Source organism: Tupaia chinensis, unplaced genomic scaffold (genome assembly GCF_000334495.1).
Source record: "Tupaia chinensis unplaced genomic scaffold, TupChi_1.0 Scaffold144041_1, whole genome shotgun sequence".
Classification (NCBI taxonomy): domain Eukaryota; kingdom Metazoa; phylum Chordata; class Mammalia; order Scandentia; family Tupaiidae; genus Tupaia; species Tupaia belangeri.
The window spans coordinates 539,716-549,761 of NW_006203893.1; positions in this window are offsets into that span (position 1 = coordinate 539,716).

Here is a 10,046-nt window from a genome sequence, read left to right on the forward strand (position 1 = left end):
AACCAGTTTTAACTTAAATCAAAGAAATGCTAAGGAACTTTGCTTAAAGCAAGGAAACAGGTTAGGATTCTGATCAAATGATAGGTACATGAACCTATCCATGTCTCAAGACAGGACACAAATCCTTACAACCAAATAACAAAGCCTACAAGAAAATCAGCAATATTTTAGTCAAAAATCATAAAATTATACTTCACCAATTCAGTCTCATGTACTTTATCTTTTGTTGTGGTTCAATTTTCCCAATTAAATTCTGGAATATAATAGTCAACTCCAGACTTCTCTCCTATGATTAAGTTGGCCATTCTCTTAGGTTTTGAACTCTTATTTCTGTGTGTCTGTATTTAATTTTCCTGATAAAGCACTCCCTTGAGAACTTCTTGGAGATCTGGTCTGGTGCTGGTAAATTCTTTCAGGTTTTGTTTATCTGAGAATGTTCTTGACTTTCCTTCCCACATGAAAGATAGCCTTGCCGAGTACAGTATTCTTTCCTGAAATTGCTTTTCTCTTAACACTTTGAATATATTTTCCCATTCTTTCCTCGCTTGCATTGTCTCCAATGAGAGATCTGCCGTTAGTCTGATGGGATATCCTTTGTAGGTAACTTGCCGTTTTTCTCTTGCCAGTCTTAGTATCTTGCCTTTGTCTGTGGTTTTGGTCAGTCTGTCTATAATGTGTCTTGGAGAAGATCTTAGGTTGATTCTATTTGGGGTCCTTTGTATTTCTTGGGACTGGATCTTTGAGTGCCTCTCCAGGTTTGGAAAGTTTTCTTGCAGGATTTCATGGAATAGATTATCAATGCCCTCATGAGTCTCTTCGCCTTCTGGAATGCCAATTATCCGGATGTTTGGACGTTTGATGGTAATCTAGTACTTCTCATATATTATTTTCTCAGTCTTTGTGGTGGATTTTTCTAGGCCAGCAGTCTTCTCTTCTATGTCTGAGATTCTATTTTCTGTATGATCTAGTCTGCTTTTAATACTTTCAAGGGAGAGTTTGACTTCCTGTATTATAGTCTTCATCTCTACCAGGTCCCTTTGATTCACTTTTAAAGTGTGTAATTCCTCTTTTAGATCTTGCAAGAATTTACTCACTGCCTGGAACTCAACTTCTTTCTCCTTTCTCTTCAGCAGTTCATTGTCTCTTTTCTCTTCCATCTCTGTTAGCTTTGCCATTATGAATGTTCTAAATTCTTTATCAGACATTTCTATGACTTCCTTTGAACTGCTTGTGGATGAAGAGGAGTTATTCTTTTCCCTTGGAAGGAGAGGTATTTTCTTGCTTTTCCATATTTCTTGTGGTCCTGTGGTGATTTCTAGTCATCTGATAGGTTTTGTGTTTCTTCCTCATTTTTTTTTTTTGGCGGGGGAGAGGTTTTTGCTATAGGGTGCATGCACTTGCCAGACAGACAAAGAGAGACAGAGAGACAGAAAGCGAGAAATCACCCCCCAGGGGGCATGGTCATGCCACAATCCCTTCTCCTCCATTCTCCTCTCGGGATCTTGGGCACGCATGCCCACGTGCCCGGCGTGAGTTTTAAGCCACCGAGTCCGGGATGCAAACCGCGGTTGACTATGTGGGAGTCCAGCAACATAACCATTACTCTACGTGCTGGTTCCCTCTTCCTAATTCTTGACATTCAATCTGAATGTTCAGGAGCAAGCAGAAAGAGGTGATCTGGAATCTCTCTGTCATTCTGTTGTGATCACTTTGTGCAGTAGATTCAGTAGATATTGAAGAATATGTTAACCCTTATAGTATTTGGATGTTTAGCTACAGTGCCCTTAGATCCATCTGGAAACACAGTAAATAGATATTGAAGAAAGAAGAGACAAGAAAAAAGAAAATGAGAAAGAGAGAAACAACAAAGAAACAGAAAAAGAAAGACAAAAAAAATTGTAATTGTTTTTCTTTTTTAAAAAAAAGCACAAAATAGAAAACTGCGCTGCACGAAATGACTATTTCGCAGGAGCAATGAGGAATCTTCTCCTGAAGGCCTGGCCTCTCCTGCCTGGGTGAGAGGACCAGAGGGGATTATTAACAAGACAAAAGGTGGAGCTCAGAGCCAGAGAAAAACTTTACCTTTAAAAAATTTTAAAAAGGGAAAATTACAAAAAAATGAGAAGACAGAAGCAGGGAGAGACAGAGACAGAGGGCCAGAGGAGAATTTCCTATCACGCTAGCTTGTTTGCTGGAGGATGAATTATCAGTAGAAAATCTTCATTTCTCTTGTACCCTGAAATGACTATTTCGCAGGAGCCATGAGGAATCTTCTCCTGAAAGCCTCCAGCCTTTCCAGATTAAAGCAGGTTATCATCCTTTCAAAGTGGGTACTTCAGGGATTAGCAACACAGGAATACTTTAAGGGTCTAAATACACAAGGGAATCAGGTATTCAGCAGAAAGTTTGAACTAGGAATACACAGAAAACAAATTTGAAAGAAATTTTAAGAATAATTATTTAATTCAGGGAAAATACAGGTGTGAATGGGAGAAATAATCATATTGACTTAAATCATTATATTCTACAAGCCATCTATGAATAGCATTTGCATAATCATCTTAATGCAATAATTTTGCTCTAACTTAATATTATAAAATAACTATACTACTAGGTTGTCAGAAAAGTCATGATGCATTTTTGCATAGAAAAATACATCATGATTTTTCTGACAAGGCAATAGAAAGGTGAGGAAAAAAAGAATTTTTGTGAAAGGCCAGAGTATAAAGGGAAGAATAAGAAAAAATCATTGTTTTCCAAAACAGAAAGTAAAATTAGTAGATAATGTCTGAAACCAAAAAATTTAAGAATGAAAAAATTACACACTCTTTGGAAACATGAAGATCATAGGCCTGAGATAAAAACAAAACATAAAAAAGTTAAAAGTAGGAACCAGCAGTTAGAATAATGACTATGTCGCTGAACACCCATGTAGCCGATAACGGTTTGAGTCCCGGACCCGGTGGTTAAACTCACGCTGGGTGTGTGTGCATGCATGCCCAAGATCCTGAGAGAAAGGAGGAGAAGGGATTATGGCGTGGTCATCCCCCCTGGGGAAGTGATTTCTCACTTTCTAGCTCTCCGTCTCTCTCTGTCTTTCTGGTGAGCACACATGCCCTATAACAAAAACCTGTGCAAAAAAAAAGTTAAAAGTAGTTGATTCTCAAAAAGTATATGAAAAAATGATCAACATCCTTCATCATAAGGGAGATGCAGATTAAAACCACAATGAGATACCATCTAACCCCTGTCAGAATGGCAAAGATTAAAAATTTTAAAAATTATAAGTTTTGGCAGGGTTGTGGTGAAAGTGGAACTCTCCTACACTGTTGTTGGGAATGCAAATTGCTCCAGTCACTGTGAGAAACAATATGGAGGCTCCTCAAAGATCTACAAATAGAACTACCATATGATCTAGCAATCCCACTTCTGGGTATCTATCCGAAGGACAGAAGAATGCTCAGTTGGATAAATGCTTGCACATCTATATTTATTGCAGCATTATTCACAATTGTTAAAACATGGAACCAACCCAAATGTCCACAAACAGATGAATAGATTGAAAAAGTGTAGCACATATATTCCATGGAATATTATTCAGTCATAAAAAAAGACCTGGCATTTGATAAAAAAGCAGACAAATATAGAAGATTCATTGTTAAGTGAAGCAAGTCAGGCTATTAAAGAGAGACATTATATGTCTCTACTTAACATACTGACTGTACTCACTATATGGTAGAGATTGAAAGATTAGAGGACATAAAAACATTGAAAATAGTTATGGACACTGGAGACTGTATGGCAGGAAGGAGGGAGAGGGGAAGGGCGTAGGGAAGGATTAGGGAGAAAAAATAGAGAAGTAAGACATATGTGGGACACAGAAATGGTTTATTACCTGTTGATGACAACATGTATAGTATTCTCAACTAGACTGGTCTGAGGTGTATTTCATATTGAGTAAATTCTCTTTACAAGCTAAATGATGTATAGTGATCGAATGTATAAAATAATAATAATATTCTAGGCAAAGGAGAATGGAAGGGAAGGGATTATGGCTTGGCCATCCCCCCTGTGGGGTGACTTCTCACTTTCTGTCTTTCTGTCTCTCTCTGTCTTTCTGGAGAGCACACATGCCTTATAGCAAAAACCTCTCCAAAAATAAATAAACAAATACACATGCTTATGTACACCAATATAAATACATATATGATATAAACATAAAGAAGTGGTGTGTATATAACATACATAATTGAATGAATGATAGTGAGAAAGGAGGTCTTTTTTTCCCCCTGTAAAAAAAAAAAAAAAAAGTAAACTTTCATCAATAGAACTGTCTCATCCTCTAGTCTTCTCCTATTGCCTTTGAATCACATTCCAAATTCAGGGAAAAACATGTTTATAAAACTGCAAAAATCAAGGCCAGTAATGGAAATTGATTTTGCATGCTCAGCAGTATGTTTTCTAAACCATGTAACAGTCTAAGGGAAAAGAAATCTATTTAATTACTCAACTGTCTTTTGTAGTCCATTAAAAAGACTCCACAGTTGTCTACCTCCCCTGAACCAACTTAACATAAATCCCCCCCATTAAAGAAGCACTTCTTAGAAACTGCACAGAAAGCACCCTTATGAAAAGGTGAAAACTCCAGAGGATGAACTCAAACTGAGAATAATGATTCCTACATGAAGACAAGCTGCTTCCTTTAAATGTTTTTAATGAGGCAGAAATTTTCACTTGAAGCTTCTGCCTGTTACCTGAGTAGCTGGTCCCTTTGAACTTGTATTTTCCTCCCTTCACTTTCTGTTTGATGAGGTAATGGGGAAGAAATCAATAGCCTCTGCTTCAGGAGCAATTATGGTGCATTTTTCACTATTCTTTTTGAGTTTCATGTTCAATGCTATAATCTTTCTCTACATTTCAAGGCAAATGCATGATAATTCAAAGTATGATTTTACTGTTATTAACAACTGACTGATTTTTACATTTTTACCATTTTAGATAGGAAATAAAAAATAAAACAGTTTATAAATTAGATTTAAGGAATTGTACATCTGTATGACTACTTGGTTATACAAGCAAGTGTTTTTACCCCATGATAAGACAGTGCTCAAATGAGTCTCCTAGGACAATTGCTCTCTTGAGAGTTCAGACAGCATTTCTGAAAATCACTATGTTCATTTACTCATTTTATTCAATGACTTTCATTTCATTAAAGTTCTTGAATAAGTGAATAGCCAAGTACTACTGTTTGGCATTTTAGCAGTCTTTCAATATCAACCATCATTAATTAATTATAGTTAACTATAAGGTCCTATTATAAGACAGTAACTTGGAAACCATAATAAGTAGTCTTTATTATCATTATTAGTTTGAAATAAATCATATTTGGGACAGATTTACTGTGGTTTTCCCCCATACTAGCAATATTTCTCTATATCATAACCATTATCTCAAGGTAGATATTCATTCAATACTATTTTTACCTTCTAGTCTTATATAAAATTTACCTTCCTCTTGATTTTTCTTGTTATAAATACACATGTTATATTATATTTATACCAATATAAATACATATGTACATATATGTATATGATATAAAAGTCAGTAGGTATGTATATAATTAAACATATATAGTTGAACAACAATGATAGCCACTTCTTTCTAATAGCCTCAACCTGCAAGAGACTTGTCATTTTCTTCTTCCTGACCACAATTTCTAGCCTTTGTTAAAAATTCACTCTTAATGACATACTGCTCTTTTTTTTAATTGTGAAAAAGTATGTATACTTAAAAGAGAGAGACTGAGAGACAATGAGAGAGAAAGAAAGAAGACACCCCACAGTGGTACATAGTTATACCACAATCCCTTCTCCTCTATACTTCTATCTTGTCAAGGTTTGGGGCACACATGCACATATACCCAGAGTGTTTTTTAAGTAGCTGCAACTGGAATTCAAACCTTGGTAAGCAATGTGGGATCTAGCACCTTTAACCACTCCACTATAGGACCAGTTACTTTTACTGCTTTTTTAAAATTCATGCTATTTGCTTACATTAGCTGGACAAACCTCAGTGAACTGGCCATGACTTTCAATAAAGTTTGGAATTCCTACGTTGATTTTCTTCTCTATGTCACCTTATTTGGAAAAAAAATGTCTTTGCAAATGTGATTAAATGAATTATGAGCTGAAGAGATTGCCTTGGATTATCTGGGTATATATGCCCTTATAAGAAAGGGGCTGGGTCAGCCCATGGTCTAGTGGTAAGGTGGTTGGATCCCACATGGCCAACCATGCAGCTTGAGTCCCTGACTCTGCAGCTTGAAAAATATGCCAGGCATATGTGTGTGCACACCTAAATCTTAAAAGGAGGGAAAAGAGATTGCAGTGTGATCACTCCCCATGGGAGGTTGTTTTCTCTTTCTCTTCTCCCTATCTATCTCTCTGTTTCTCTCTCTCTCTCTCTCTCTCTCTCTCGTGTATTTTTCCTCTGACCAAAAAAAAGGATAGTGCTGGGCCAAGGAAGTTTTGACATAGATGCAGAAAAGGCAGTATAAAGATGGAACAGAGGTTTGAAGACTCTGGCCTTGAAGAGTGAAGTAAAGTCACAAGCCAAGACATGCTGGCAGCTACCAGCAGTGGGAAAAAAACAGTTGTCAGCAGTTGACAGAAACAGCTTCTACCTTAGACCTTTTGGAGAGACTGTGGCCTTGCCAACACTTTGATGCCAGCTAGTCAGTGAGTGGTACTGTCTTTAGCCTTCAGAACTATAAGAGAATCAATTTCTGTTGTTTCCTTTTCTGTTGTTTTTGTTTTGTTTTGTTTTGGTTTTGTTTTTTTTTTGTTGTTTTTTTTTTTTTAGTTTACTATAAGGTGAGTGCACTTCCACAGAGAGACAGAGAGGGAGAGAGAGAGAGAAAAAGAGAGAGCATGAGAAATTACCTTCCCAGGAGATGACCACACCACGATCCTTTCTCCTCCGTGTTGCTCTCAGTATTTTGGGCATGTGCACAAGTGCTCAGTCTATTTTTCAAGCTGCTAGATCCAGGACTTGAACCACATAGTGAGCCCTGTGGGATCCAGCTGCCTTAGCCACCACACAACATATCTGGCCCAATTTCTGTTGTTTTAAGAACAGACTTTATGGTCATTTGCTACACTAGCCATGGAAAACTAATACACTGTCCTATTCTTTGCTTTCATCCTCTAAGACCTTGCCATCTATGCTGGGCTAAGAAGTCACAGAAAACCAGGATTCATGAATGTCTGTAAGTAGTCTCAAGAACAAAGGAGTGATCGATATCTTCAAATGTTAAGAAAAAGTTGAGACAAATGTTTTTAAATTCTTATTGGATTAGACAATGAAGAAGTCTTTAGTGACCAAAAGAAGAATAGCTTCAATATGGAAGTAGGGATGGCAGCCCATATTCAGTCTAGTAGACTGAATGGTGAATGGTATTATCAGAAAGATACCAATAAAGATACAAACGGTCTTCAAAAACACGTTTGTGGGGAACCAGCAGTTAGCGTAATGGCTATGTCGCTGAACTCCCACGTAGTCGACCGCGGTTCGTGTCCCGGACCCGGTGGCTTAAAACTCACGCCGGGCGCGTGTGCGTGCGTGCCCAAGATCCCGAGAGGAGAATGGAGGAGAAGGGATTGCGGCGTGACCATCCCCCCTGGGGGGTGATTTCTCGCTTTCTGTCTCTGTCTCTCTCTGTCTGTCTGGCGAGCGCACGCGCCCTACAGTGAAAAAAATCTCTCCAAAAAAAAACGTTTGTGCATAAAAAGAAAAATATAAGGCAGTTATCTGAATGTAGAGTCAAAGATAAATTTATTCTTAAGGATAATATTTGAAGATAATCATGAAACAGAGAGAGAACTCAATATGCAAGAGGAGAGAGACTCAATAAAATGGGGTCTGAAGATGTGGACAGGGCTGATTACAAGCTACTATGTTAAAGATTAGCCATGAGTAGATAAAGGGATACTTTCTCCTCTGGCATGGGGATGAAGAAAGTAAAAATGGGCATAGTGCTGACCAGTTTTGTGCTAGCATGCAGCATATTGCATTTTCTGTCCTGTGTATTTCTCAGTAATGTGACCAGGCTACTCTTCCATTTAGAGGTAAACTCTAATTCAATACTTGAATCTAGCTTACACTCAGCAACTTGTTTGATAAATACAATGGAGTAGAATTTATATTCTTGGAATTCCTTGACTTAAGATCTATTGTAGGTGCCTTGGAATGCTTGCTCTTTATTCACTACTTGCCAGACCCAACTACCATGCTGGGAGCAGCCCAAGGCACAAAGAGAGTCAGTCCGTGTAGGTCCTCTGGTTGACAGCCCCTGCTCAGCTCCTAGCTTACTGCTAGCATCAATTGCCAGCCAAGGTCAAATCTTCAGTTGTCCATAGGCTAAGCTGATGTCTATAGTTCAAATTAAAGTGATCCTACGCGAGAGCTACTCAGCAATGTCCAGTCAACCAATAGAATCATAAGAGAAAAATAAATTTTGTTTAAAGCCATTAAATCTTGAGATGTTTTGTTATCCAAGCAAGGCTAAGCAGAGACTAGAAGTTAAGAGAGTTCATATTTCATTTTCTCTTAGTTGAGAAGAATACTAAATTATTTGGGACAGCTAACATGAGGAATGAAACAGATAATTGATCAGGGATGCAAAGAAAAATTGTTAAACAGTGTACAAGGTCCAACTCAGGTCATAAATCCTAAATCTGAGATAAAATCATTCCCTTTTATGATTTTTGTCTAGTAGAACTAAGCAGGTTTACGTAGAGCTGGAGGTGGGCAGTGCAGATATACAAAGAAAACAAGAAGCCAAGAGACCAGAGGTAGTACTGAGAGTAGTTAAAGGAGTAAACTAGTACCTAGAAACAGGGCTGAATGATCATTCAGACACAGTAGGAAAAGAATCTGGGACCCATGAGGCTGATAGAAATACTGCAATTTCTTTTAAAACCAGAAGGAAAAGTCAACTTATTTTTTTTAAGATAGGATCTTGCTATCATTATCCTCCTATCTCAACAACCCAGAATCCTTATGATTACAAATGTATGCCATCACCCTAGCCTTAAAAATAAATTTTTAAATTAAAAATAATTAATTAATATATATTAATACATTTGTCTTTATAGAAATGCAGTTGTAAAATATATAACATTTAACATATTTTATAGAGAAATGAGCCATGAAGGCATAAATCCCTAAGTTATCATGTGGCCCTATGTAGGAAGCTAAGAAGAGCAGATGATGTAAGAGAAAAAGGGAGGTCAGAGGGCTAGAGAACACTGCTGTGAATATGTAGTAGAACTAGAGCAAGAGATCTAGGAGAAAAGATTGTGATGAGTGAGAAAGAAAGAATGTGAAAATTTTAAGTTTTCAGAGATAGAGAAAGATCACACAGATGATTGAGAACCTCTGAGATGTTGTGAGAGGTGGGAAGAGAGGTGTTTGTCTAAGCAGAGGAAATGAAGAGACATGGTGGATAGAGTTTGAGCAGATCATTAACACTGAAGTGATTCATGATAGTGGCAGAAGTCAAAAAGAAGACTTGGACATCACATGAGCCACAGCTTTATGTCTAAAAATAAACACATAAAATGGAAGTACTAGAAAAAAAAAAGGGAATTTTTTTCCCCAGTTTTTGTCATAGGGCACATGTACTGGGTGGGGTAGGAGGTGGGGAGTGAGATCTCTGCTCTACCCAGGGGGATGGCCATGTCACAATTCCTTCTCCTCCATTCTCCTCTAGAGATTTTGGGCACGCTTCACATACACCCAGTGTGCTGCTGGCCATGTGGAAATGCCAGTTGGCCATGTGGAAATCCAGTACCTTAAACACTATGCCAGCTGCTCGCTCCAGAAACAAAGGAAATTTTTTTTGAGAGAGAGATTTTTACTTTAGGGTACGTGCACTCACCTGTGAGACAGAGAGAGACAGAGAGACAGAAAGCAAGAAATCATCCCCCAGGGGGATGGCCATGTTGCAATCCCTTCTCCTCCATTCTCCTCTTGGAATTTTGGGC